Consider the following 23,226-nt stretch of genomic DNA (forward strand, 5'->3'; position numbering starts at 1 on the left):
AACTAAAATAATGTTTATTTTTATTTATTTTTTAAAGTTATTATTTATTTGACAGACAGAGATCACAAGTAGGCAGAGAAGCAGGCAGAGAGAGAGGAGGAAGCAGGCTCCCTGCTGAGCAGAGAGCCCAATGCGGGGCTTGATCCCAAGACCCTGGGATCATGACCTGAGCCAAAGGCAAGGCTTTCACCCACTGAGCCACCCAGGTGCCCCAACTAAGATAGTTTTTAATAATTTCCAGTTGGTTGCATTTTCATCTACTTCAATCATTTTCTGTATTGAACACAATTGTGAAGATTTTTACTCAATCCGATTACATTTACATAAATAGCATAATATGTTAAATTTGGAAGGCAATGAAGCCTCCATTTATTCTTAAGTTAATTAATGCATTTATTGGGGAAAGAATATAATTATTCTGATTGTTTAAGGAAGTAATGGAAAGTCATAAGAGACAAATAATAACTGAAGGGTTAATTCATTAAGAGGATATAACAGCTGTAAGTATGTGTCCATTCCAATGTAGGAGGACCTAAATATTTAAAGCAAATATTAAGAGAATGAAAGGGAGATAGAGACAACAATAATAGGGGACTTCAAAATTCACTTTGAACAGTGGATAGATTATCCACATGACAAATGAAGAGGGAAACAGGATACCTGAATAACACTATAGACCAACGATTCTAACATATATGCAACATTCCATCCAACAGCACCAAAATATGCATTCTTCTCAAATGCACAGGGAAGATTCTCCAGAATAAATCATATGTTGGACTACAGATAACCTTAACAAAGTTAAGATTGAAATCATATCTAATATTATTTCTGATCACAGTGGTATGAAGCTAAAAATTAGTAATAGGAGAAGAACTGAAAAATTTACCAATGTATGGAAATTAAACAACACATTCTTGAACTTCCAAAAGTTCAAGGAAGAAATTATAAGGAAAAAAAGATCTTGAGAAAAACAAAACAACATACCAAGCCCAACATGCCAAAATAATGGGATGCAGGAAAAGCAAAAGTTCCCAAAAGTTCCCTGCCTTGGGCTCAGGTCATGATCTTGGGGTCCTGGGATCAAGCTCTACATTGGGCTTTCTGCTCAGTGGGGAGCCCCCACCACCACCTCCTGCCTCTCTGCCTACTTGTGATCTCTCTCTTTGTTAAATAAATAAATACAATCTTTTAAAAAATCAGTTTGGGAATACTTCCCCTCTTCAATTATTTTTTTCTTTTTTGAGAATTTGAGAAAGGATTGGCCTTACTTTTTCTTTAAATGTTTGGTAGAATTTACCAGTAAAACCATCTGGTTCCAGGCTATTCTTTTGAGGGAAGTTTTTAAATTACTGCTTCAATCTTCTTAGTTATTATTGGTTTGTTCAGATTTTCTGTTTGTTCATGATCCAGTCTTAGAAGATTAAATATTTCTATTTAATGTATTAGAAAAGTATCCATTTCTAATAGTTTATCCAATTTGTTGGCAAGAATTATTCATAATAGCCTGCTATAATTCTTAGCTTTTCTGTGGTGTCAGTGGTAATGTGCCCTTTTTCATCTAGTTTTGTTGATTTGAGTCTTTTCTTTTCCTTCTTGATTAGTCTCACTAAAGGTTTGACCATTCTGTTTATCCTTTTAAAAATTAATTTTAAGTTTCATAAATTTTTTTATATTGTCCTTCTAGTGTCTATTTCAGTTACTTGTTTTTTTTTAATTTTTAAAAGATTTTATTTATTTATTTGACAGACAGAAATCACAAGTAGGCAGAGAGGCAGGGGGAGGCAGGCTCCCTGCCGAGCAGAGAGCCTGATGCAGGGATCGATCCCAGGACCCTGAGATCATGACCTGAGCTGAAGGCAGAGGCTTTAACCCACTGAGCCACCCAGGTGCCCCATCAGTTACTTATTTTTAATTTGTATTTATTTGAGAAAGAGAGAGAGCACGAGCAAGGGGACAGAAGAGGGAAAGAGAGAATCCCAAGCAAACTCTGCACTAAGTGCAGAGCCTGACACAGGGATTGATCCCCAAACCCCAAGATCATGACCTGAGACCAAATCAAAAGTTGGTCACTCAACTGACTGACCCATCCAGGTGCCCCTTATTTATTTCTGCTCTAATATTTGCTATTTCCTTCTTTTGCCAATTTTGGGCTTAGTTTGTTATTCTTTTCCTAATTCCTTTTGGTGTTGACATTTTTCTGTTCTCTTGATTTAAAGCTATAGATTGAGGAAAAAGAGTTTGATGAAATTCCAACACCTTTTCATGATAAAAAAAAAAAAAGCTCTCAAGAAATTGGGTATAGAAAGAACAAACCTTAACACAATGAGGGTCACATATGACTCACCCACAGCTACATCATACAAACAGTAAAGAGCTCCTTTTTCCTCTAAGGTTAGAAATATGACAAGGGTGCCCATTCTCACAAATTTAACATAGTACTAGAATTATTATGCACAGAAATTAGGCAGGAAAATGAAGGAAAAGGAAACTGATTGGATAGGAAGAAGTAAAAATCATCATTGTCTGCAGAGGAGATGATTTTATATATAGAAAACCCTAAAAGACTCCGCTGAAAAACTCTTAGTACTAATTGATAAATTCAGTAAAGTTTCAGGATACAAACTCAACCTATAGAAAACAGTTGCATTTCTATACACTGCCAATAAAACACCTGAAAAAGAAATAAAACCATTATATTTACAATAACATCAAAAACAACAAAATACTTAGAGATAAATTTAACCAAAAAGGTGAAAATTCTGTGTGCTGGAAACTATAAGACCTTAATGAAATAAATAGTACGAGACACAAATAAATGGAAAGATATCCTGTGTTCACGGATTGTAAAAACTAGTATTTTTAAAATGCCCATACTACCCAAAGTGATCTACAGATTAAACGTAATTCCTATCAAAATTCCAGTGACATTTTCACAAAAACAGAAAGAAATCCTAGAATTTGTATGGGACCACAGAAGAGCCCTAAGTAGCCAAAACAATCTTGAGAAGGAGGAACGGTGCTGGAAACATCAGACTATTTTGAAGCTATACTATAAAGCTGGAATAATCAAACAGTACTGGCATAAAAACAGACATATAGACAATTAGAAGAGGATAAAGAGCTCAGAAATTAACCCCCACATGTGGTCAACAAATATTTCACAAGAGAACCAAAAATACTCAGTAGCAAAGGTGAGTCTTTTTAATAGATGTTCTTTGGAGAACTGGTTTTTCATATGTAAAAGAATGAAACTACATCCCTATTTTACACCACTGACAGAAATTAACTTGAAATGCATTAAAGATAATGTAAAACCTGAAACTGTAAATCTCTTAGAAGAAAACATAGAGGGGGAAAGAAGCTAATTGTTGTTGGTTTTATTAATGAGTTTTTAGATATTACACAAAAAGCAAAAGCAATGAGAGGAAAAATAAAAACGTGGGGCTATTTCATACTAAAAAGTTTCTCCATAGCAGAAGAACAGTATAGTAGTTCCTCAAAAAATTAAAATAAAAGAGCTATTGTATGATCTAATGATCCCACTTCTAGGAATAGAACCTAAGGAAATGAAATAGAACCTAAGGAAATGAAATCACTATCTTGAAGACATATGTACATTCCCGTGTTCACTGCAGCATTATTCATGATAACCAAGGCGTGGAAAAAACCAAAGTGTCCATGGAGGGATGGATGGATAAAAGAAATGTGATTTGGTAATATTCCATTGCATAAATGCATATATTACTAAGCAACAGAAAGAAGGAAATGCTTACATTTTTGACAACATGATTGGATCTTGAGGGTATTGTGCTAAGGGAAATAAGTCAGAGAAAGGCATATACTGTATGATGTCACTTATATGAGGGATCTTAAAAGGTCTCTTAGAACTTCCAGAGTCAAGATCTTGTGATTTTTCAGAATGTCACTGGCTATTGTGAAAACAGATAACTGAGGGAGGGGTTGACATGTAGGGGAGCAGAGAGGCACGGTTGGGGTTTTTTGTCATATTCTAAAGGAGAAATGGGTTGACTTTGACTAGAGTTCACAGCAGAAAGAGGCAAATGGAAATATTGAGACTTGGAGAGTGATAGAAAAGGAAGAACCTAGGTAGACCTCTGGGGTTGAGGCAGGGATTTCAGGGACACACTGTGGTGCCATTTATTGAGACCATTCAAGAAATTTTGTTTTGCTTTGTTTCAGTGGTGGTGGGGTTGAGGGGAGGATGTTTGGCAGTTAGCTTGGTTTTAGACATACTATTCTTGAGATTTCTGTTAGTTATCCAGGAGATTTTAAGTAGGAGGTTGCCTGAGTCTCTTTCTTCAAACTGACCTTAAATAAATATTAGATAAATGCATTGATGTACAGTGGAAAATTTCCATTAAACTTAGATCCAGGTTCATATTGTGGTCTCCTTTTTCTTAACTATGTGACTAGAGTGAGTGTTAAAAATCTCTCTGAGATTCAGTTTTCTCATCTGTACAATGGTAATAATAATAATTAGTAATACCTATTTGATATGCATAGTGTAAAAATCAAATATAATTATTCACCCAAAGTAGTGCCAACACTGAAGTTATAAATTGTTTGTAGTCCAAATAATATGCATTGTCTTCCATTTCATTTTCCCATTTCTGAATACATAAAACATAGAAAGATATCCTGAATCCACACGTCCATCCTATAATATTTGCAAAGATGACTCACTATATAAGTACTTTTTACAAAATATATAATTCACCTTGAATAATACTTGTAGGCTAACGTTACCAGTTTTAAAAAGAAGATAATTCAGGATTTTGGTCTTAAACCATCAACTCAGTTCACATATGTGACATTTTTGGTATTAGTGAAAAAAATGCTGCAAAATTTTGTCTCTATGAAAGCAACTTTATTAATTTTTTCCCCAATTTTAAATATGAAGGTCTTAAGAATCACTCATTTGCCTAAAACTCCTACAGACGGGTAAAAATCTCACCCACAAATCTGATTCATAACACTGTTACACTGACATTAAGATTTTAGGCATTTAGAAACACCTTTTGACCTATTCCATTCTGCATGAATATGAATATATTATGTACTATTGGAGGCAGAATTTTTATGGTTGTTTGTGTAGAGCTTTTGTAAAGAAGAACAGAATATATTTTGACAGTCACAGAGAATAGAGTTGAAAATTTCTCTTGACTCTTCATTTTTTTTTTTTTAGGTGCTTCAGAAAGGAAAAAAGACTTAAAGGAAAAAAAAAAAGAAAGATAACCTCTTATATAAATGAAAGAATAATTTATATTGATCAACACTACCCAAGAAAACAGAAGGTGCAACAGAAATGACAGTTCCTAACCAAATACAGTGATGAGACAAGAGCTTGAAAACAGACTCTGTAATGAATGAATGTTTTCTTCTCTTTTGAATCTGCGAGATTTGCTGTGCTTGTAAAAATACTAAAGCCACTTTGATTTTCTGACTCATTTTGTAACTTATACTTTCAGCTTACTAGTACATGAGACCTCATGCATTTTTGTCCAGGAAGCAGGAGATATTTTCTATTACATAAAGCTAATGTCTGTGAAGGGATGTCAGTACTTCTGCCACGTGTGGTATTTTCAGTAAACAAGACTAAGTCTCTGTAATCTCAGGGATTTTAAATTTATCTTGATTAAATTATGCAACAGGCTAGAGTTCTCTAAGATATATTAAAAAACGCAATATTAAGGTCAAATAATTCTTTTCCATAACATTAAACAACATATTTAAATAAAATACCGTAAGATGTTCTGCTAAGTATGAGATGTTCTTGGTCACCCATATTTGAAAACAAACTTCAAGGAGACTGTTCACTTCCTTGGTATTGAACCATTTTTCAGAACATTATATATTGACATAACTCTTCAATGGTCAAAATATGACTTGCGTTAGGTAGTTTTTCCCTTTTCTAGAAGTCCAAGGGATAAGTTGAGTTTTGTACAGTCATGTACTTCTCTCCAGAAAATGAGAGAGAAGAACTTTAAATATTTTGACATTACTTAAAATTAAATGTTTTAGTTCTATAATTAAGATCAACTAAGAGTCGGTATGCTAATTGCTTTCTCTTCCTACCAATCTCTTCTGATTTGGTAATTTGCAGCTACCCTTGAATTTCTCAGTAATCTGTGAATGCCCTAAAACATTTTTGTACTTTCAGAACTGGTCTGGTGTTTTGGCAATTAATATTCCATAACCTATGATGGTGCAGAGTCATTGGTCTATTAGCATCTCTTGTTTTTTACATTTTCATAAAAAGGGTAGGATAAGAAAATTTGAACATTTGACTTGAAATGGACTCAAGGCAGTGATCAGTCACGATCAATGTTATTGTCCCACCTAAGCAGATATAAAAGACTTTTGGTCACCTTTTTGCCTACAGAAAGAGGATGGAAAGTGAACTCCAGTCCTTCAGACAAATAGGGGCATTTGAAATGGTGTCATCACCTATGGCATCCTACAGTGCCACACAAAGTCATAATGTTTTATGAATACTTCTGTGTGCAGTTTGCTGGAATGAGAGGAAGATTGTTCATTTATCTTGGTGAAATTCACATACATCCATGACATGATTATATAGACACACTCATTTGGGGTTTTCTCCATCAGCCATTATGTGTTTCAGTCATAATTCCACCTCAGCCCACTCCATGTGCAACTGCCTATTCTCATTGTCTAACTTCTCTTTATTTCTGCTCAGTTTCTGTTTTAATGGCTTCATTTAATTTGCTCATCTGCATTCTGCTTTGCCTTTTGGCTCACTGCTTGTTTTCTTTTTCCTGGTTTTAGAAAACTTGGCTAAATAACTGGTATTTTCGCCTCATTTAGCCTTGAGAGTCTCTCACAGTGTTCCTTTGGGGGTCCCATATAAATGGTAGCTAATATTTCTGAGCACCAACTTCCCTCACTTCTATTTCCTTATTATTTCTCATTGCTATGACAATGAAAGGTGAAGAGTCTAGACTTTTTCTTTCTGTTATTGAAGAAATGATTTAAAATTTGCCATAGATTTGTAAGGTTTCAGTTAATAATTACTTCCAGGTGATCTGGAAAATGAACCATATATAACAGTGTAGGCACTTTCTGTAGATTTCTGGCCATCTGTATAGAAAGCGTTACTAAATATCTAAGTAAATATTTTTATATGAATGAATTGTGTGGCTTAAAATCTAGTGAACAAAACAGAACTATACATTCATGATTTGGAAGCTTTTCTACACAATTCCTTGAAGAATTGCTCAACTGCTAATTGTTTCTGCCTTCTCTGCCAGAAAGACTAATATTTGGACTTAAAGTAAAAAGAAAACTGAAGTAAGGGAAAGTAGAATTTCTTTATGAAGTAACTATGGAGCACCCCACAGGGAGAATGAATCAGATGAAAATAATCACTGTAGGATTTTTCTTGTTAGAGCATATCCATTATGGCTTTGGGGAAAATGTATCTGTCTTTTTATTTATTTATTTATTTATTTATTTATTTATTTGACAGACAGATCAAAAGTAGGCAGAGAGGCAGACAGAGAGAGAGAGGGAAGCAGACCCCCGCTGAGCAGAGAGCCCGATGCGGGACTCGATCCTACGACCCCGAGATCATGACCTGAGCCGAAGGCAGCGGCTCAACCCACTGAGCCACCCAAGCGCCCGAAAATGTATCTGTCTTGCTGCTTTGTTTCTTATCCCTTTGACTATGTCAATTCCGACCTTAGTACAACTGTTACCCATTCCAAGAACATGCCTGTCCTAGGCACAGCTTTCTATTGCAATTGATCTTCCCGGTTCAGTTCTAGTCCTCTTGGGCTCTTCCTCTGCTCCGTAACAGTCTCTCTCTCTCTCTCTGTGTCTGTGTGGATATACCCACTTAAATTTATACTCTGAAATTTAGATTTCCATCTCTGCGATGCCTCTCAAATTAATCTCGAGACCCAAGATGGATGAAGAAATCCTGAGATTTTTTAGTACAGTAGGGTTGTACTTAGTTTAAATATATTTTAGAAATCTGTTTAATCTTCAAATGGAATTGTAAAATGGTTGTCTATTGAAAATGGTAAATGATTACAATAGATAGCAGTCCTCTTACATCACAGAACTTTGTAAACATACATTGATGATTGAAGGACTTTCCAAGTACGATTTTGTATTTTAAATGATTTTTGAAATTATAGGACAACCATTTAATATAACACTTTGTAAAATAAGATTTAACTCTACTTCTACTTGTAGAAATAAATGTAGAAATAATTTTATATACTAATTTTATATATATATACACACATATATATGTGTATATATATGTATATATATAGAAATAATTGTAGAAATAATTTTATATACTAATTATAATATATACACACATATATATGTGTGTATATAAAATTAGTATATATAATATATAAAATATAAAATATATAAAATTATATATAGAAATAAAATTATTTATATATATATGTGTGTGTATATATATATATATAAAATCTCTTATTGGCTCTGTTTCTCTAGAAAACCCTGACTAATACAGATGCAATGCAAAAGTTTAGGAAAAGGTACATTATAAATACTATAAATGTAAATCTATATTATTATCTGCTTTTAGGTCTAGACAATGGAATGACATTAAGTTTTTTTAAAAGAGAAGTTTGTGTTCAGCAAAGGTTACTTAAGGTAATTGTTGCTTTCAGGGTGCCTGGCTGAGTCAGACATGAAAGCATACAACTCCGCATCTTGGGGTTGTAGGTTTGAGCCTCTCAATGGGTATAGAAATTACTTAAAAATTTAAAAAAGGACTATTATTGTTATTTTTATTTTTATTATTTATTCTTATTGTTTATTTTATTATTTATTATTATTGTTTTTTTTTATTATTATTATTGTTAAGAATGAGTGTGTTGACTTTGGTTTAGGGGCCCTGTTGTAAGAAAGAGTTTATGCTCCAAGATTAAGGAGAAATAAGTATAAGTACAATATAAGAAATGATGTTCTTTCACAACTGTTTCTAGGCATGTAGTAGTCTCTTGAAAAGTACTAATTTCCCTGTATCTAAAAAGATTAATGAATCAGAAAGAATGGGGACTACTTGAGTGTTCCAAATACATTCCAACCTTAGAGATTGTCAGTCTATGATGATAATTATTATCCCATAGGAGTATAATTAACTTCTTTTAAGAGATATAGTAGAGTCCCTGAGTCATCGCCAGACATACATTACCCCAATTGCCTGGAGAAATGTTGAACAATCCACACAAAATTACTCTCAGTGAGGCTTAGAGAAAACATTCTCGTAAGTGTTCGAAGAGCACCAGAACGGAGGAAACTATGGTAGAGCTTGTAGCTTGGTTTATTCTGCCTCTGGTTCTGAGGACTTCAGACCATGGTATATATAAAACATAGGATGTTCACCAGAAGCGTAACAGTTCAGAGAAATGTTTAAAGTCTTTGCTTTGAAACACTAATCTCTAAGGCCCTTCAGATTAACTGTGTTATTTTTAGTGATTTGTATTTCTATAATTTTGTTTTCAGATCCATTTATAGAGCACTTCTACTAAGTAACAAAGATACAGCTATAAGGTAGAGACAAGGTCTCTTTGATAAGGCCTGTAAATTTAAGTATACTCCAAGGAAATTACTTTGAAATGCCCTTCCATGTTAGAAAGAATAATTGCAAAAACCTTTTGTCTATATCACATTTTGAATTGCACAATTTTCAGTTTTAACCTGGCCACACAGCATATTTTCCTTATAGTTGGTGAGCGTGGTAATTTAATCATTCAGATAAACTACTTTGCAGAGACATTTAGACTCAGAAATTGATTGCACAACTTCTCTGATTATCTGAATTTTAAAGGAAACCCCGTAACCACATTTTATTTTCATTAGTACTCACTGACAAGTTGGTTTACCATCTCATCCTTACGGCAAGTGTCAGGACTCCAATATGCATTTAATTGTTTCTAAAAACAGTGTCCATTTAATTATATCCTTACAGTTTCTACCAGTTTTTATTTGTGCTCATTTAGATAGAGCCAGAACAATTCTCAATTAGGATGAAAATTTCTATTCCTTTCTAATTACTACAACATATAATAGTTGATGTGGATTCTTATATCACTCCTTATGGCACATTTATTTCAAAATTATATAGATACTCCTAAAAATGAAAAATGTTAAAAGCAGGATTTTAGCATCAAAGTATCAAAATAAACATTAAGAAAAATCTATTAATTCTTCAATATTTTCCTTAACAATACTAATATCTGAATAAAATTCTCAGTCACCAGAGTCTAAGAATATAGATTTTTTCCTAAGGAGAAACTTTTTGGCTTACCTAGACGTTGAATAGTGTTTTATTTAGAGTTCACTAGACAGAATCAGTGTAGGTAGTCAACATTATTGTCCTAGTGAGTGACTGGAAATGCATGTGCACTCTGTTGTCCTCCCTAGTGGAATCTTATGTTGTGGGTAGAGATATGACTAAATTAAGCAATTTTGAGACTAAACCAGTGAGACTTAATTATAGACTGATTGATTTTCTAGATTGTTTTTAAAAGATTTTATTTATTTATTTGACAGAGAGAGAGAGACAGAAAGAGAGGGAACAAGGGGAGCTGGGAGAGGGAAAAGCAGGCTTCCTGCTGAGCAGGAGCCCAATGTGGGACTCCATCCCAGGACCCTGAGATCATGACCTGAGCTGAAGACAGACACTTAACCAACTGAGCCACCCAGGAGTCCAGATTATCTAGATTTTTGTTGTTGTTGTTGTTGTTTATTAGTTTGCTTCTATTACAGGACAAAATGAAGGTTACCTTTTATTAGATTTCAGTATGAAATTAAGAATGGTTGTTTTCTTAAATTTTATTTTAATTCTAGTATAATTAATATTCAGTATTATATTAGCTTCAGTTGTACAATATAGTGATTCAACAATTCTATACATTACTCAGTGCTCATGGTAAGTGTACTCTTAAAGGAGGGATTATTTTAAACAAAAGTTTACTGTAGAAGAATAACAGTTCAGGGTTGTGATGGGATTTTTTTTAGGTTTGTGATTTAAATTCCGGTTAATTAACATACAGTGTAACATTAGTTTCAGGTGTAGAATTTAGTGATTCAACTCTTCCATATAACTCTCAGTGCTCATCACACGTGCCTCCTTAATCCCCATTACCTATTTAAACCCACCCTCCCCCTACCCCTCTCCAGCAACCCTCATGTTGTTCTCTGTAGTTAAGAGTCTGTTCTTTGGTTTGCCCCTCTTCTATATTTTTTTTTCCTTTTTCCTCTGTGTTCATATGTTTTGTTTCTTCAATTCCATATAGGAATGAAATCACATGGTAATTGCCTTTGACATATTTCTCTTAGCATTATACTCTCTAGCTCTATCCATATCCTTGTAAATGGCAAGATTTCAGTCTTTTTGATGGTTGAATAATATTCAGTTGTGTATATATATATATATATATATACATACCACCTCTTCTTTATCCATTCATTAGTCAATGGGCATTTGGGCTCTTTCCATAATTTCACTATTGTTGATAATGCTGCTATAAATTTCAGGGTGCACGTATCTCTTCAAATTGGTGTTTTTACACCCTTTGGGTAAATACCTAATGATGCAATTGCTGATATATCTGAGAAATCTCCACACTGTTTTCTAGAGTGTTTGCATCCCACCAACAGTGTAAGAGCATTATTTTTTCTCAACATCCTCATCAACATCATTGTTTTTTGTGTTGTTAATTTTAGCCATTCTGACTGGGTTGAGGTGATATCTCTTTACAATTTTGATTTGTTTTTCTCGGATTATGAATGGTGTTGAGCATCTTTTCATGTGTCTAGTAGCCATCTGGTTGTCTTTGGAAAATTATCTATTCCGATATTCTGTGCAGTTCTTAACTAGATTACTTGATTTTTGGGTGTTCAGTTTAATAAGTTCATTATATCTTTTGGATACTAACATTCTCAGATGTTGCTTGCAAATACCTTCTCCCATTCTGTAGGTTGTCTTTTAGTTTCATTTTTGTTTTCTTCTCTGTGCAGAAGCTTTTTATCTTGATGAAGTCCCAATAGTTCATTTTTGCTTTTGTTTCCCTTGGCTATCTAGAAAGAAGTTGCTATCGCCAATGTCCAGAAGGTTACTGCCTATGTTCTCCTCAAGAATTCTGATGGATTCCTATCTCACATTTAGGTCTTCCATCCATTTTGAATTTATTTTTGTGTCTGATGTAAGCAAGTGGTCTAGTTTCATTCTTTTGCATGTTGCTGTCCAGTTTTTCCAACACTATTTGTTGGAGAGACTGTCCTTTTCGCATTGGATATTCTTTCCTGCTTTGTTGAAGATTAGTTGTCCATATAGTTGTGGGTCCATTTCTGAATTGTCTGTTCTGTTCCATTGATCTATGTGTCTGTTTTTGTGCCAGTACCATACTGGCTTGATTACTACAGCTTTGTGATATAACTTGAATTCCAGAATTGTGATGTCTCCCACTTTGCTTTTCTTTTTCAAGATTGCTTTGGGTATTCAGAGTCTTTTGTGGTTCCATACAAATTTTGGAATTGTTTCTTCTAGCTCTGTGAAAAATGCTGGTGGTATTTTGATAGAAATTGTATTAAATGTGTTGATTGCTTTGGGTAATAGAGACATTTTAGCAATACTTGTTCTTCCAATCCATGGAATGTTTTTCCATTTCTTTGTGTCATCTTCAATTTCTTTCATCAGCTTTTTATACCTTTCAGATTACTGATATTTTATCTCTTTGGTTAGGTTTTTTCCTAGGTATCTTATAGTTTTTATTGTAATTGTGAATAGAACTGATTCCTTGATTTCTCTTTCTGCTGCTTTTGATATATAGAAATGAAACAGGTTTCTGTACATTGATTTTGTATCCTGTGACTTTACTGAATTTGTGTATCAGTTCTAGAAATTTTTTGATGGAGTCTTTTGGGTTTTGTATAAAGAGTGTCATCTCATCTGCAAATTGTGAAAGTTTGACTTCTTCCTTGCAGATTTAGATGACTTATTTCTTTTTGTTGTCTGATTGCTGAGACCAGGGCTTCTGGTATTATGTTAAATAAAAGTGGTAAGAGTGGGCATCCCTGTCTTGTTCCTGATCATGGAGGAAGAGCTCTCAGTTTTCTATGTTTTTTTCATATATGGCCCTTACCATGCAAGTATACTTTGAGTTCTATCCCAGCCAAGCCATTGACTTTTAAAACTCTAAACTTTGGGGGACACTGGGGTGGCTCATTTGTTTGAGTGTCTGACTTCATCTCAGGTCATGATCTCAGGGTCCTAGGACTGAGCTTTGTGTCAGGTTCCTTGCTCAAGAAGGAGTCTGCTTGTCCTCCTTCTTATCCCTCTGCCACTCCCCTGCTGATTCTCCTCTCTCTCTCTCTCAGATAAATAAATAAAGTCTTAAAACCAACCAACCAACCAACCAAAAAAACCCTCCAAACTTCTGGGACATGGTGTGGCAGGGGCTTGTGCTGGCCTTCTGGGGGAGGGTCTTGCCATGCTAGGACTAATGAAGGTCTGACACAGAAGGGTAGTCATGCCAGAGCACAGAGGTGTGGGATTTGGAGGAAAGCAGGCTAAACAGCCAGTGTCTGATTTAGCTTCTCTCAGCATGTGTCTCTGCACCTATGCTGAGAGGCAGAAGAAGGCAATGGCATTGTCTGGCTCTTTTGTTCACAGAGAGGCATCTCTGTGAATGCTACCTCTCACAGATGCACTTTAAGAGGGACAAACTTTCCATGCACCTTAGGCAAACCTCAGATCATGCTGTCTGTCCCTGCCTTGCTTGTGTGCCTTCTTTCCAGGAGTAGAGTGCTTCCTCAGGGCTTTATCCTAGCCAAGCCCATGGGCCTCTGGACCTTTGAGGTCTTTGAGACCTACTGGTTGTAAAAACTCACAAAAATCTGCCCCTCTCGTTTTCCCAGCCAAATGGCTGTGGGGAAATATTCTCTTGGTGCATTGCCCTGTGTGTTCTTCTCTCCCCTACCTTTCCCCCTGACCAGGCCTAATCACTTTGATAGACCTCAAATTCTAATAGTTCACAGGGCAAATTTAAGGTAACAGATAGTTGATGACAAGACGTTCTATATTCATTAAGTAGCATGGAAATTCCCAAGATATAATACAGTGTTCAGTAAGACATATTTGGGAGTACTTTCAAACAGTAGGAAAAAAAAGTGGCACATTTTTACTGCCCCAGATTGCACTGATTTGATCTAGAATTGGTGTCAGTTTCCACCTATTGAGAAAGGCTTTAAAGGCTAAGACCTCCCTTTCCTCCCAATATCCTTACTAAAAAAGATAGCATTCCTCCTTTTGTCCTATTACCACTGCCTGACTGGAATCTCCACCTTAAAAAGAAAAAAAAAAATCCTTAAGTTTAAGGTGTTAAAAGGATCTGATGAATGTTAATGGTATCATGGAAGATATGAGACATTAATTGGAATTTCTGACCATTGCTGGATAATTTTTATAGTATAACACACTCCTCCTAGGACTGTCCCTCATTTAAAGTAGTAATTCTCAAGTATAGGCTGAGGAGAAGGAGGACAACCCCAGTCTCAGTGAAACAGATGCCCCAGGTAAGAAATTGTTGCATCATATAAACTAGAACTAACATTTAGGAAGTATTTATCACTTTATTTTTATGGACTTTTCCTGGCAAGGCAAGATGAGTATGAATTAAAATATGATTCTCACTAGTTAGGTAGCATATTAGTTAATGATAGCAACTATAACAAACTCCAATCAGTATACTGGCTCAAAAAACAAAAAACAAAAAGAAAACAAAACAAAACAAAACCACTTATCCAAATTCTAAAATGGATGTTCTTTATAGCAGGTGGTTTTCTTCCAAGTGATGTTCCAGGGAATCAGCTTCTTTTTGTCTTGTAGTTCCACTGTGACCTTGAGGATAATTATGTTTATATGCATAAAGCCAGGAAAGAAAAGTAGAGGGAAACACAGAAAATTAGTAGGGGTGACATTTTTTTAAGCATAACCTGGAATTAATACTCACCATTGCTACTTAGTCTTTTGGCTAGAACTTGATCTCATACCCTTTTTCCCCAAGTGCAAAGGAGGCTGGGAAATATTGTCTAACAAATTTCCTGGATAAACAATGAAATAGAGTTGGTGAGCTGCTAGCAGTTGTTGCCACATGCACTAACGTGAACACTGAATCTCAGTATCTGATGAATGGAGATGTAAAGTAGGGAGAAATAAAATGAGACCAAATAAAGATTATCTTCCAGATTTATTGCACAGAATTCCCAAATTTTAAAAAAATTACATATTACTCTCTGTACTCAAATGTATTTTGCTATTCATACTTACCATCAACTTTATGTGTGAAATTCTTTCAGTTTTTCTAATACCTCAACTCTCAGCTCTCAACTTAGTAACTCTGGAGATCGCACAACCTGAGAACATATTTAACCTACAATAATGGCAATTAGAGAGGTGATAGATGAGGTTGAATATTAGAGGAATGCAGGGAGAAGGTATTGTGAATTCCAAAAAAGATGCCTTCTTTTTTTTTTTTTTTTTTTTTGGTTTATGAATTTTCCATCACAATGTATCCACTCAGCATATAGTGTAACATTTCAGATTACAATTTATCACACCTGCAGTTGAGAAACAGCTGTGATATAAGAGAAATATTTGCAAATATCTCATATTGCTGTGTTATTTTGAGTAAGTAATTTCACCTCTCTGGCTTTACGCTTTCTGTAAGATAATAGAGAAACTAGATAACAAGACTTTTTTTTTCCCCCTCCTTATCCATATTTTCATTCATTGTCCTGTAAAATAAATTTTTGGGACTTGTTTTTAATATAATTTAAGAGTTCTTAAATGGCCTTTTAAAATTGTATTTCAATATGAAGGGTCATGTGAGGGAATCTTTGTAAACCCTTTTCCTGTCAGAATCAAAATTGCAATTTCACTGCTTGCTGGGGGGTAAAGATAAAGGAATGGCTCTTTTACTAATGTTGGAAATCCAGTTTAGGGTATAAGATTATGGTTTTTTTTGGCAGAAGTGTAGATAATTATTTAATCCACAAAGCAGAATGTTTTCATCACACCCTTAAATAGACATTATTGGTATATACCAAAAATATTTCTATTAGTTAAAAATATATTGTGAATATATGTTCTGTAACAAAGTTTCCTTCCTAAAGGAGAAGGGTTGTTTTGTTTTGGTACAGTAACTGTTCCAGCTCTTATCCTGCTGAGCTCCCAGCTCTGAGGTCATTAAGCACTGAGCTGGCAGCAAACCTTTTTTTTATGCAACCCAGTGGGAAGAATTGGTTCTTGACATGAGACAAGTAGGAATCAACCCTGAAGATATTTGACTCTTTGAAGTCTTTCCCTAAGTGACCTTTTCCTTGTGCCAATCTTACTCTCTACTGTTTTGCATTAGTTGTAGTTCTAGACTTTTTTTTTTCTTTCTGTGTTTTTTTTTTTTTTTTTTTTTGACCATGCACTCTTCAGCCTTTTAAAAAATTAGATTGAGAATTTCATGACATGCTTTAGGAAATACAGAAAGTATTGATAGAATGAACAAAGCTTTCTCCATGGTTTATTCACACAGACGGAGTTAACAAAAGCACCCCAAACAAGCTGCAACCATGGGTATAGAGGCAGAAACAGCATTCACATGCTGCACACTTGAAGTTGCAGTTTGAAATCCCTTGGGCTTTCTCCTGGAGCAGCAGACATTTCTCCATAGGAAGTTCTTATCTATTGAAGAGGGACGATTAGGTTATATAAGGGTAAAGAAACATTGCAGGTTGCAGATACTTTGATTCTGCAATGCAATCAAATTTTAGACCTCAGTGTTACGAGCTCTTAAGTAGGGAAGTCTGGCACCAGAGAATTTCAAAAAGAAGAAAGAAATACTTGAATATCTCCCAAGCTTCATGCCCTCTGCTATATTTCCTGTATTGAAAATAGTAGGCTTTGGATAATTGTGCATAAATATAAATGGAAGTCCACTTGTCTGTACAGTAGATTCCAGGAAAGATTTTTGAAATTAAGGCATTTGAGGAAATTATGTATTAAAGAGTAAGACACATCAGAGCTCTAAGGGGCTTTGAGATCATCCTATTATTTTATTTTATTGATGGAGAAAAAAAGGCCTAATTAAGTTGAGTGACTCTTGCCCAAGTTTACATATGGAGTCACATGTATTGAGGTTTGACAGGTATCCTGACTCTCATTACAGTGGTGTTTAATATTTTTTTCTAAAGATTTTTATTTATTTATTTGACAGACAGAGATCATAAGTAGGCAGAGAGGCAGGCGGGGGATAGGGGGGGCAGGCTCCCTGCTGAGCAGAGAGCCCCATGTAGTGCTCCATCCCAGGACCCTGAGATCATGACCTGAGCTGACAACAGAGGCTTTAACCCACTGAGCCACCCAGGCACCCACAGTGGTCTTTAATATTAAATATGTAGCAGCAGCAGCAAAAAAAAAAAAAAAGTCAACATCCACTTTTGCAACCTTAAACAAGTGGATTCTTTGGATTTTGGCAGTTTTCTTACAGTAACTAGCTGCAGTGGGAATGTTTGTGGGGTATCTTGACATAAACTAAACTGAGAGTAAGACAAATTAAGTGAGTGTCTGTTATCTCTGAATTAGGGTAAAATATGAGTGATGGAAAGAGGGACATTTTCAGATGGTACATCCAAAAGTCTAGGTTAATAGTGGCACATTGATCAAATTATTCAGCTCTATGAGGCAAATTAACTTGTTTGAATTAACTCGTTCATCATGATTTTATTATAGAATATCAAAAATATGGAAGAAAAAAGAATACAAAGATTATTTGCCATATAGTGTGAGCTATATTTCCATTGAACATTGAGGAAGAATATATAAGGCATAAAATGATTATTATTATAATGTACATATCAAACCCATATTAGTTTGTTGGATCCTTTCACTTTTTCTTTCCAGCAGACATCAAACTTGGGTGTCTAGATTTGGATAGTTTCACAGGAATAAAATTCCTTATCTTTAAAATCTATAAATATTATATACAAAATTAACTTGAGAATAGGCCATAAGCATGCTCTCAAAACTACCATTTCTCATTTTACGGAATAAAGACACAGCTTTCTCCAGAATTACCCAGAATGTATTATCCAGAATTTAAAAACCTAGGGGACATCAAACAAGTAGACAATTAAGTATATCAGTTCCTGGTGCCCTCTTTTAATCGGTTTGGGCATAGTTTAGCTAAATTTTCTGCTCAGGGGATCACAAATCTGCAAAATGTTGACTGAGGTGCACATATCTTTTTGAATTATTATTTTCATTTTCTTTGAGTAAATCCCTGGTGGTGGAATTACTGTATCCAATGATATTTCTATTTTTCAGTTTTTGAGGAACCTCTATACTATTTTCCACAGTGGTTGTACCAATTTACATCCTAATCAATAGTAGTCCCTTTTTTCCACATCTTCATCAACACTTGTTATTTCTTTTTTGTTTCTTTTTCTTATCTCTCTCTCTTTCTTTGATACTAGCCATTCTGAGTGGTGTGAGATGATATCTCACTGTGGTTTTTATTTATCAATAATGTTGAGCATCTTTTCATTTGTTTGTTAACCATCTGGATGTCTTCTTGGGGAAAATGTCTATTTAGGTCCTCTGCATGGTTTGTAATTGGATTTTTTTGGTGTTGAGTTATATAATTTCTTTATATATTCTGGATATTAATCTCCTATTGGATATGTAATTTTCAAATATCTTCTCTCATTCCCTAGGTTGCCTTTTCATTTTGTTGATGGTTTCCTTCACTGTGCAAAAGGTGTTTTTTTTTTTTTTTAATTTATTTTGATGTAGTCCCAACAGTTGTGTGTGTGTGTGTCCCTTGACCGAGGAGACATATCCTTAATGTCCCAGAGGAGATATATCTGATGTCCCAGAGATCTCTGCCTGTGTTCTCTTTTAGGAGTTTTATACTTTCAGGTCTCACATTTAGGTCTTTAATCCATTTGGAGTTTATTTTTGTGTGTGGTATGAGAAAGTGATCCAGTTTCATTCTTTTGCATGGAGCTGTCCAGTTTTCCCAACACCAGTCATTGAAAAGACTGTTCCTCATTGTCTATTCATGCTTCCTTTGCCATAGATTAATTGATCCTTACAGGTAAGGCTTTATTACTGGACTCTTTATCCTGTTCCATTGATCTGTGTCCATTTTTGTGTCATTACCATACTATTTTGATTACTATACTTTGTAGTATATCTTGAAAATGAAAACATGAATTTGAAAAGATACATGCAGGGGCACCTGGGTGGCTCAGTGGGTTAAGCTCTGCCTTTGGCTCAGGTCATGATCTCAGGGTCCTGGGATCAAGCCCCACGTCAGGCTCTCTGCTTGGCCTGTTTCCCCCTCTCTGCCTGCCTCTCTGTCTACTTGTGATCTCTCTCTCTCTCTGTCAAATAAATTAAAAAAAAAATAAAGAATGATTGAAACCTTAAAAAAAAAAAGAAAAGATACATGCATCCATATGTCTGTTGCAACATTCTTTACAATAGCGCAAGTATAGAAGCCACCAAGGTGTCTTACAATAGATGGATAGATAAAGAAGGTGTAGTGTACAATGGAATATTCCTCGACCATAAAAAAGAATGAGACCTTTCTATTTGCAACATGGATGGACCTAGGGGGTTTTATGGTAAGTGAAATAAGTTAGAAAGAGAAAGACACATACTATATGATCTCACTTACATGTTCCAAAACAAAACCAAACAAATGAATAAACAAACAAAACACCAAACAGACTCTTAAATACAGAGAACAAACTAGTGATTGGGGAGGGGAAATGAGGGGATGGGTGAAATAGGTGAAAGGAAGTAAGAAATACAAACCTCCAGTTATAAAAAAATAAGTCATGAAGATAAAAAGTATGGCATATAGAATATAGTCAGTAATATTGTAATAATTTGTGTGGCAATAGATAGTGACTACACTTACTGTGGTGAGCATTGAGTAATATACAGAATTGTCAAATAAGTAAGTTGTAAACCTGTAACTAATATAACACTGTATGTCAACTGTACTTTAACAGCAATAATAATAATAACAATAACAAAAGTGTTGGCTAGGGATGCAAACTCAACTTAAGCACATCTGAAGTGCTCTTCCAAACTCCTCAGTTGTTGGAAACATAAATTTTCTTGAAGCTGTATGACTGAGATCTCTATTTCTTGGTAGCTATAGACCAAGATCACTCTGCTCAGAGAGACCCGCCCCTCCCCGGTCATTGACATGTGGTACCTGTCTCTCAAAACATGGCAGCTTACCTCTCATAGGCTGGAAGGAGAATTTCTTTGGATGAAGGACTCATTCCCTCTTTAAAAGCTTTCCCAGATTAAACTGTACTCACCCGGGATGATCTTCATTTATATTTGTTCAGAGTCAGCTGATTTGGAATCTTAATTTCATCTGCAAAATGCCTTCAGCTTTGCCATTTAATATAATATAATAATGAGAGTGAAATCAGTCATCCAACTCTCACCCATACTCAAGAGGAGAGGATTAAACAGATGTGTGCCACAAGGGATGGGAATCTGGGGATCATCTTAGAATTCTGCCTATAATAGTGTACTTTCCAGAAACTAAGAGAGAAAAAAATAGTCTCAGTGGTTGGTAAAAAGCTATATCACCAGTCATGTATCTCTAGACATTTCTCCTTTATCTAAATCCTCACTATCTGTATTGAGAAAATGAATAGATTTGGAATTTTTTTTTTTTTTTGAGATAGGGCTAGTTCTCCCTTTCCTGGTTTCTCACAAGAATGAATTATAAATGGATCCGATTGCCTAGAGGTTATTAGATCTACTGGACTGAGCATCCCAGAAGAAGCATCAAAGAATAAGTATTAATTATTAAAGATGTTTCGATCAAAATTCACAATGTTAAAAGACATTGTTAGTGAATCGGTTTATGACATACTTTCTAACTTCTTTCTAATGAAATTTCCTGAACTGTACAGGCTGGAAAACAAAATCATGGTACTGAGATTCCTTTGCAAGTTAAAATTGCAGAGTGATTTAGAAATATTTGCATGCATTTGAAAAGTAGAAAGTGAGGGTGATGCTGGAAATTTGGTCCTTCTGAGAGTCCTGCTCGTAAGCAGTATTGTGGAGCCTTTTTTATTTTCCTATTTAATGATGCATTTATTTATTTCCCCGGACACTTAGGAGAGGTGTCAGTATCCAGTCAGCAGCATCACAGGTGTTAAGAGGACTGAGTGGGACATTGTTTTGTTTGTGACCATTATAACATGGTTCTGAAACCAATAGTACTTTATCAATCATAGAAGGGGCTGTCTAACTACAGTGGTATTATAAAGATTGGGAAGAAAAAGCTCTTAAGGTTAGTCTCTTAATTCAGTAGGTGGCTTCCTTATCACAGAAGAGGTGGTTCCTTCGGTGGCTCATTCTCTATTATGGATTCCGTAGTCTTTTCTGAAAACACAATCTTGATTCTGTTGTTTTCCAGCACTCCCAGTGATTCTATACACCATTTCTTGGCTTTAATTAGCCAGAATGTATTCTTTGTTATTGAAAATCACCAATACAAGTAGCACTTTTTTATCTTTCCTTATCATTTCTATTTCTGGGGAGAGAGTCACACTACTGTGTAGAACAATAATTTTAGTTGCTTTCTAATACTTCTGAGGCCTTTTAGATATGAATGGAAAAATCCTCTTTACTGATGCCCTTTTCCTTTCAATATGAGAGGTTTGAAAATGACCCCCTTATAGTATGGACTTAATTATACTTGTACCTAAGGGCATTTGTTCTCAAATCTACTTGGTGGAAGGGAAGAGGGTAATTTGTTCTTAAAGTTCAATGCCTATTAAAACAAAACAAAACAAAACAAACAAACAAAAAACACCTCACTGATAGCCTAGAGAGGTTGCATTATTGCCAGTTACAGATTCACTAGGAGTTTTCAAATTTAATGACCTTTTTTTATCATTAACATGTATAGGTTAAATTGTCCATTTCCCCATGGTTATTTCCCTTGCAGGCAAATTAATTTTCTTCTTTTTCTCTGCTACATTAAAAGTTTGGTTCCATAAACCCTAAAAATTACTTTTAAAAGGATGGATTATCCTAATGTTTGAGAAATAATGTTGAATGGTGGCTTCTTGTCTATGTCCCCAATACTAGCATCCTGTTGTGCATCCAAAGTCTATGACAAAGAAAATGAAGTGAATGTAGCAGAAGAGACATTTGGGTTTAATATAACAAGGACTTCTTGGTAGAAAGTCTGTTTGACATAGTGCCTACCTTAATGTCATTTCATACGCATAGGGTGAGTTAGTCTTCAGAGAATATCCAGTATTTAAATTTTGATGAAGTTCTTGATGATTGGCTGATTTTTTTGTCTTTTACCTTAAAATACATTTCATTCAACCATACCTTATACCACTTTGTGCTCTTCCTTTAAGATCACTCACACTCTTGTAACTCTCTGTTAGAATATCTGTATCTGGCCTTAAGCTATAAGTTCTATGAAGCAAATGAAGTTTACCCTAGGTCACTCAGGGAGAAAAAGGGGCTGATCCAGGCAGGATTCAGATCCAGTCAGTCTGGATTCTTAACAGCTACAAGGGGTAACCTCCCAGTTTTGACCATCTTTGATTGTAAAACTTGAGTTTAGTGATAAAAATAGATGGCATATTCATAGATTAATGTGCTCTTAACCTATATTTTATGAGTTCATGGTAAATAACTATGGTTTATGTCATATTTTATGAAGCTATTATAAATAAATATACCAATGAGAATCCACATGAGAATCTAACAAAAATAATAATCATTTATCAAATTCTGAGAATTAATTTGAGTTTTCAAGAGCAGGAAAGAACAAAAGAAGTTTCGAAAGATTCAGTCGGCGAACTCATTTGCCAGTAGCTTTATCTTTACAGTCTGTTTCCTCTCCCTATTTGAGTCTACCCTTCCCTTCTTATTCAGATTCTTCCACTAATAAAAATTGAGGTGGGAGGATTCTTGCTGGGGGCTATAATGACAGTATTATAAAGTAGCAATTATAGACTCTGAAGTTTTTATAAAATGGCTTGTACTAGGGAAGAATTCTAAAGTATTAACACTGACTAAAATATTCTCTCTTTTAATGCATTGGCCCAGAAGGACAAGTGTAGACATCT

The sequence above is a fragment of the Lutra lutra genome, chromosome 2 (genome assembly GCF_902655055.1).
Source record: "Lutra lutra chromosome 2, mLutLut1.2, whole genome shotgun sequence".
NCBI lineage: Eukaryota > Metazoa > Chordata > Mammalia > Carnivora > Mustelidae > Lutra > Lutra lutra.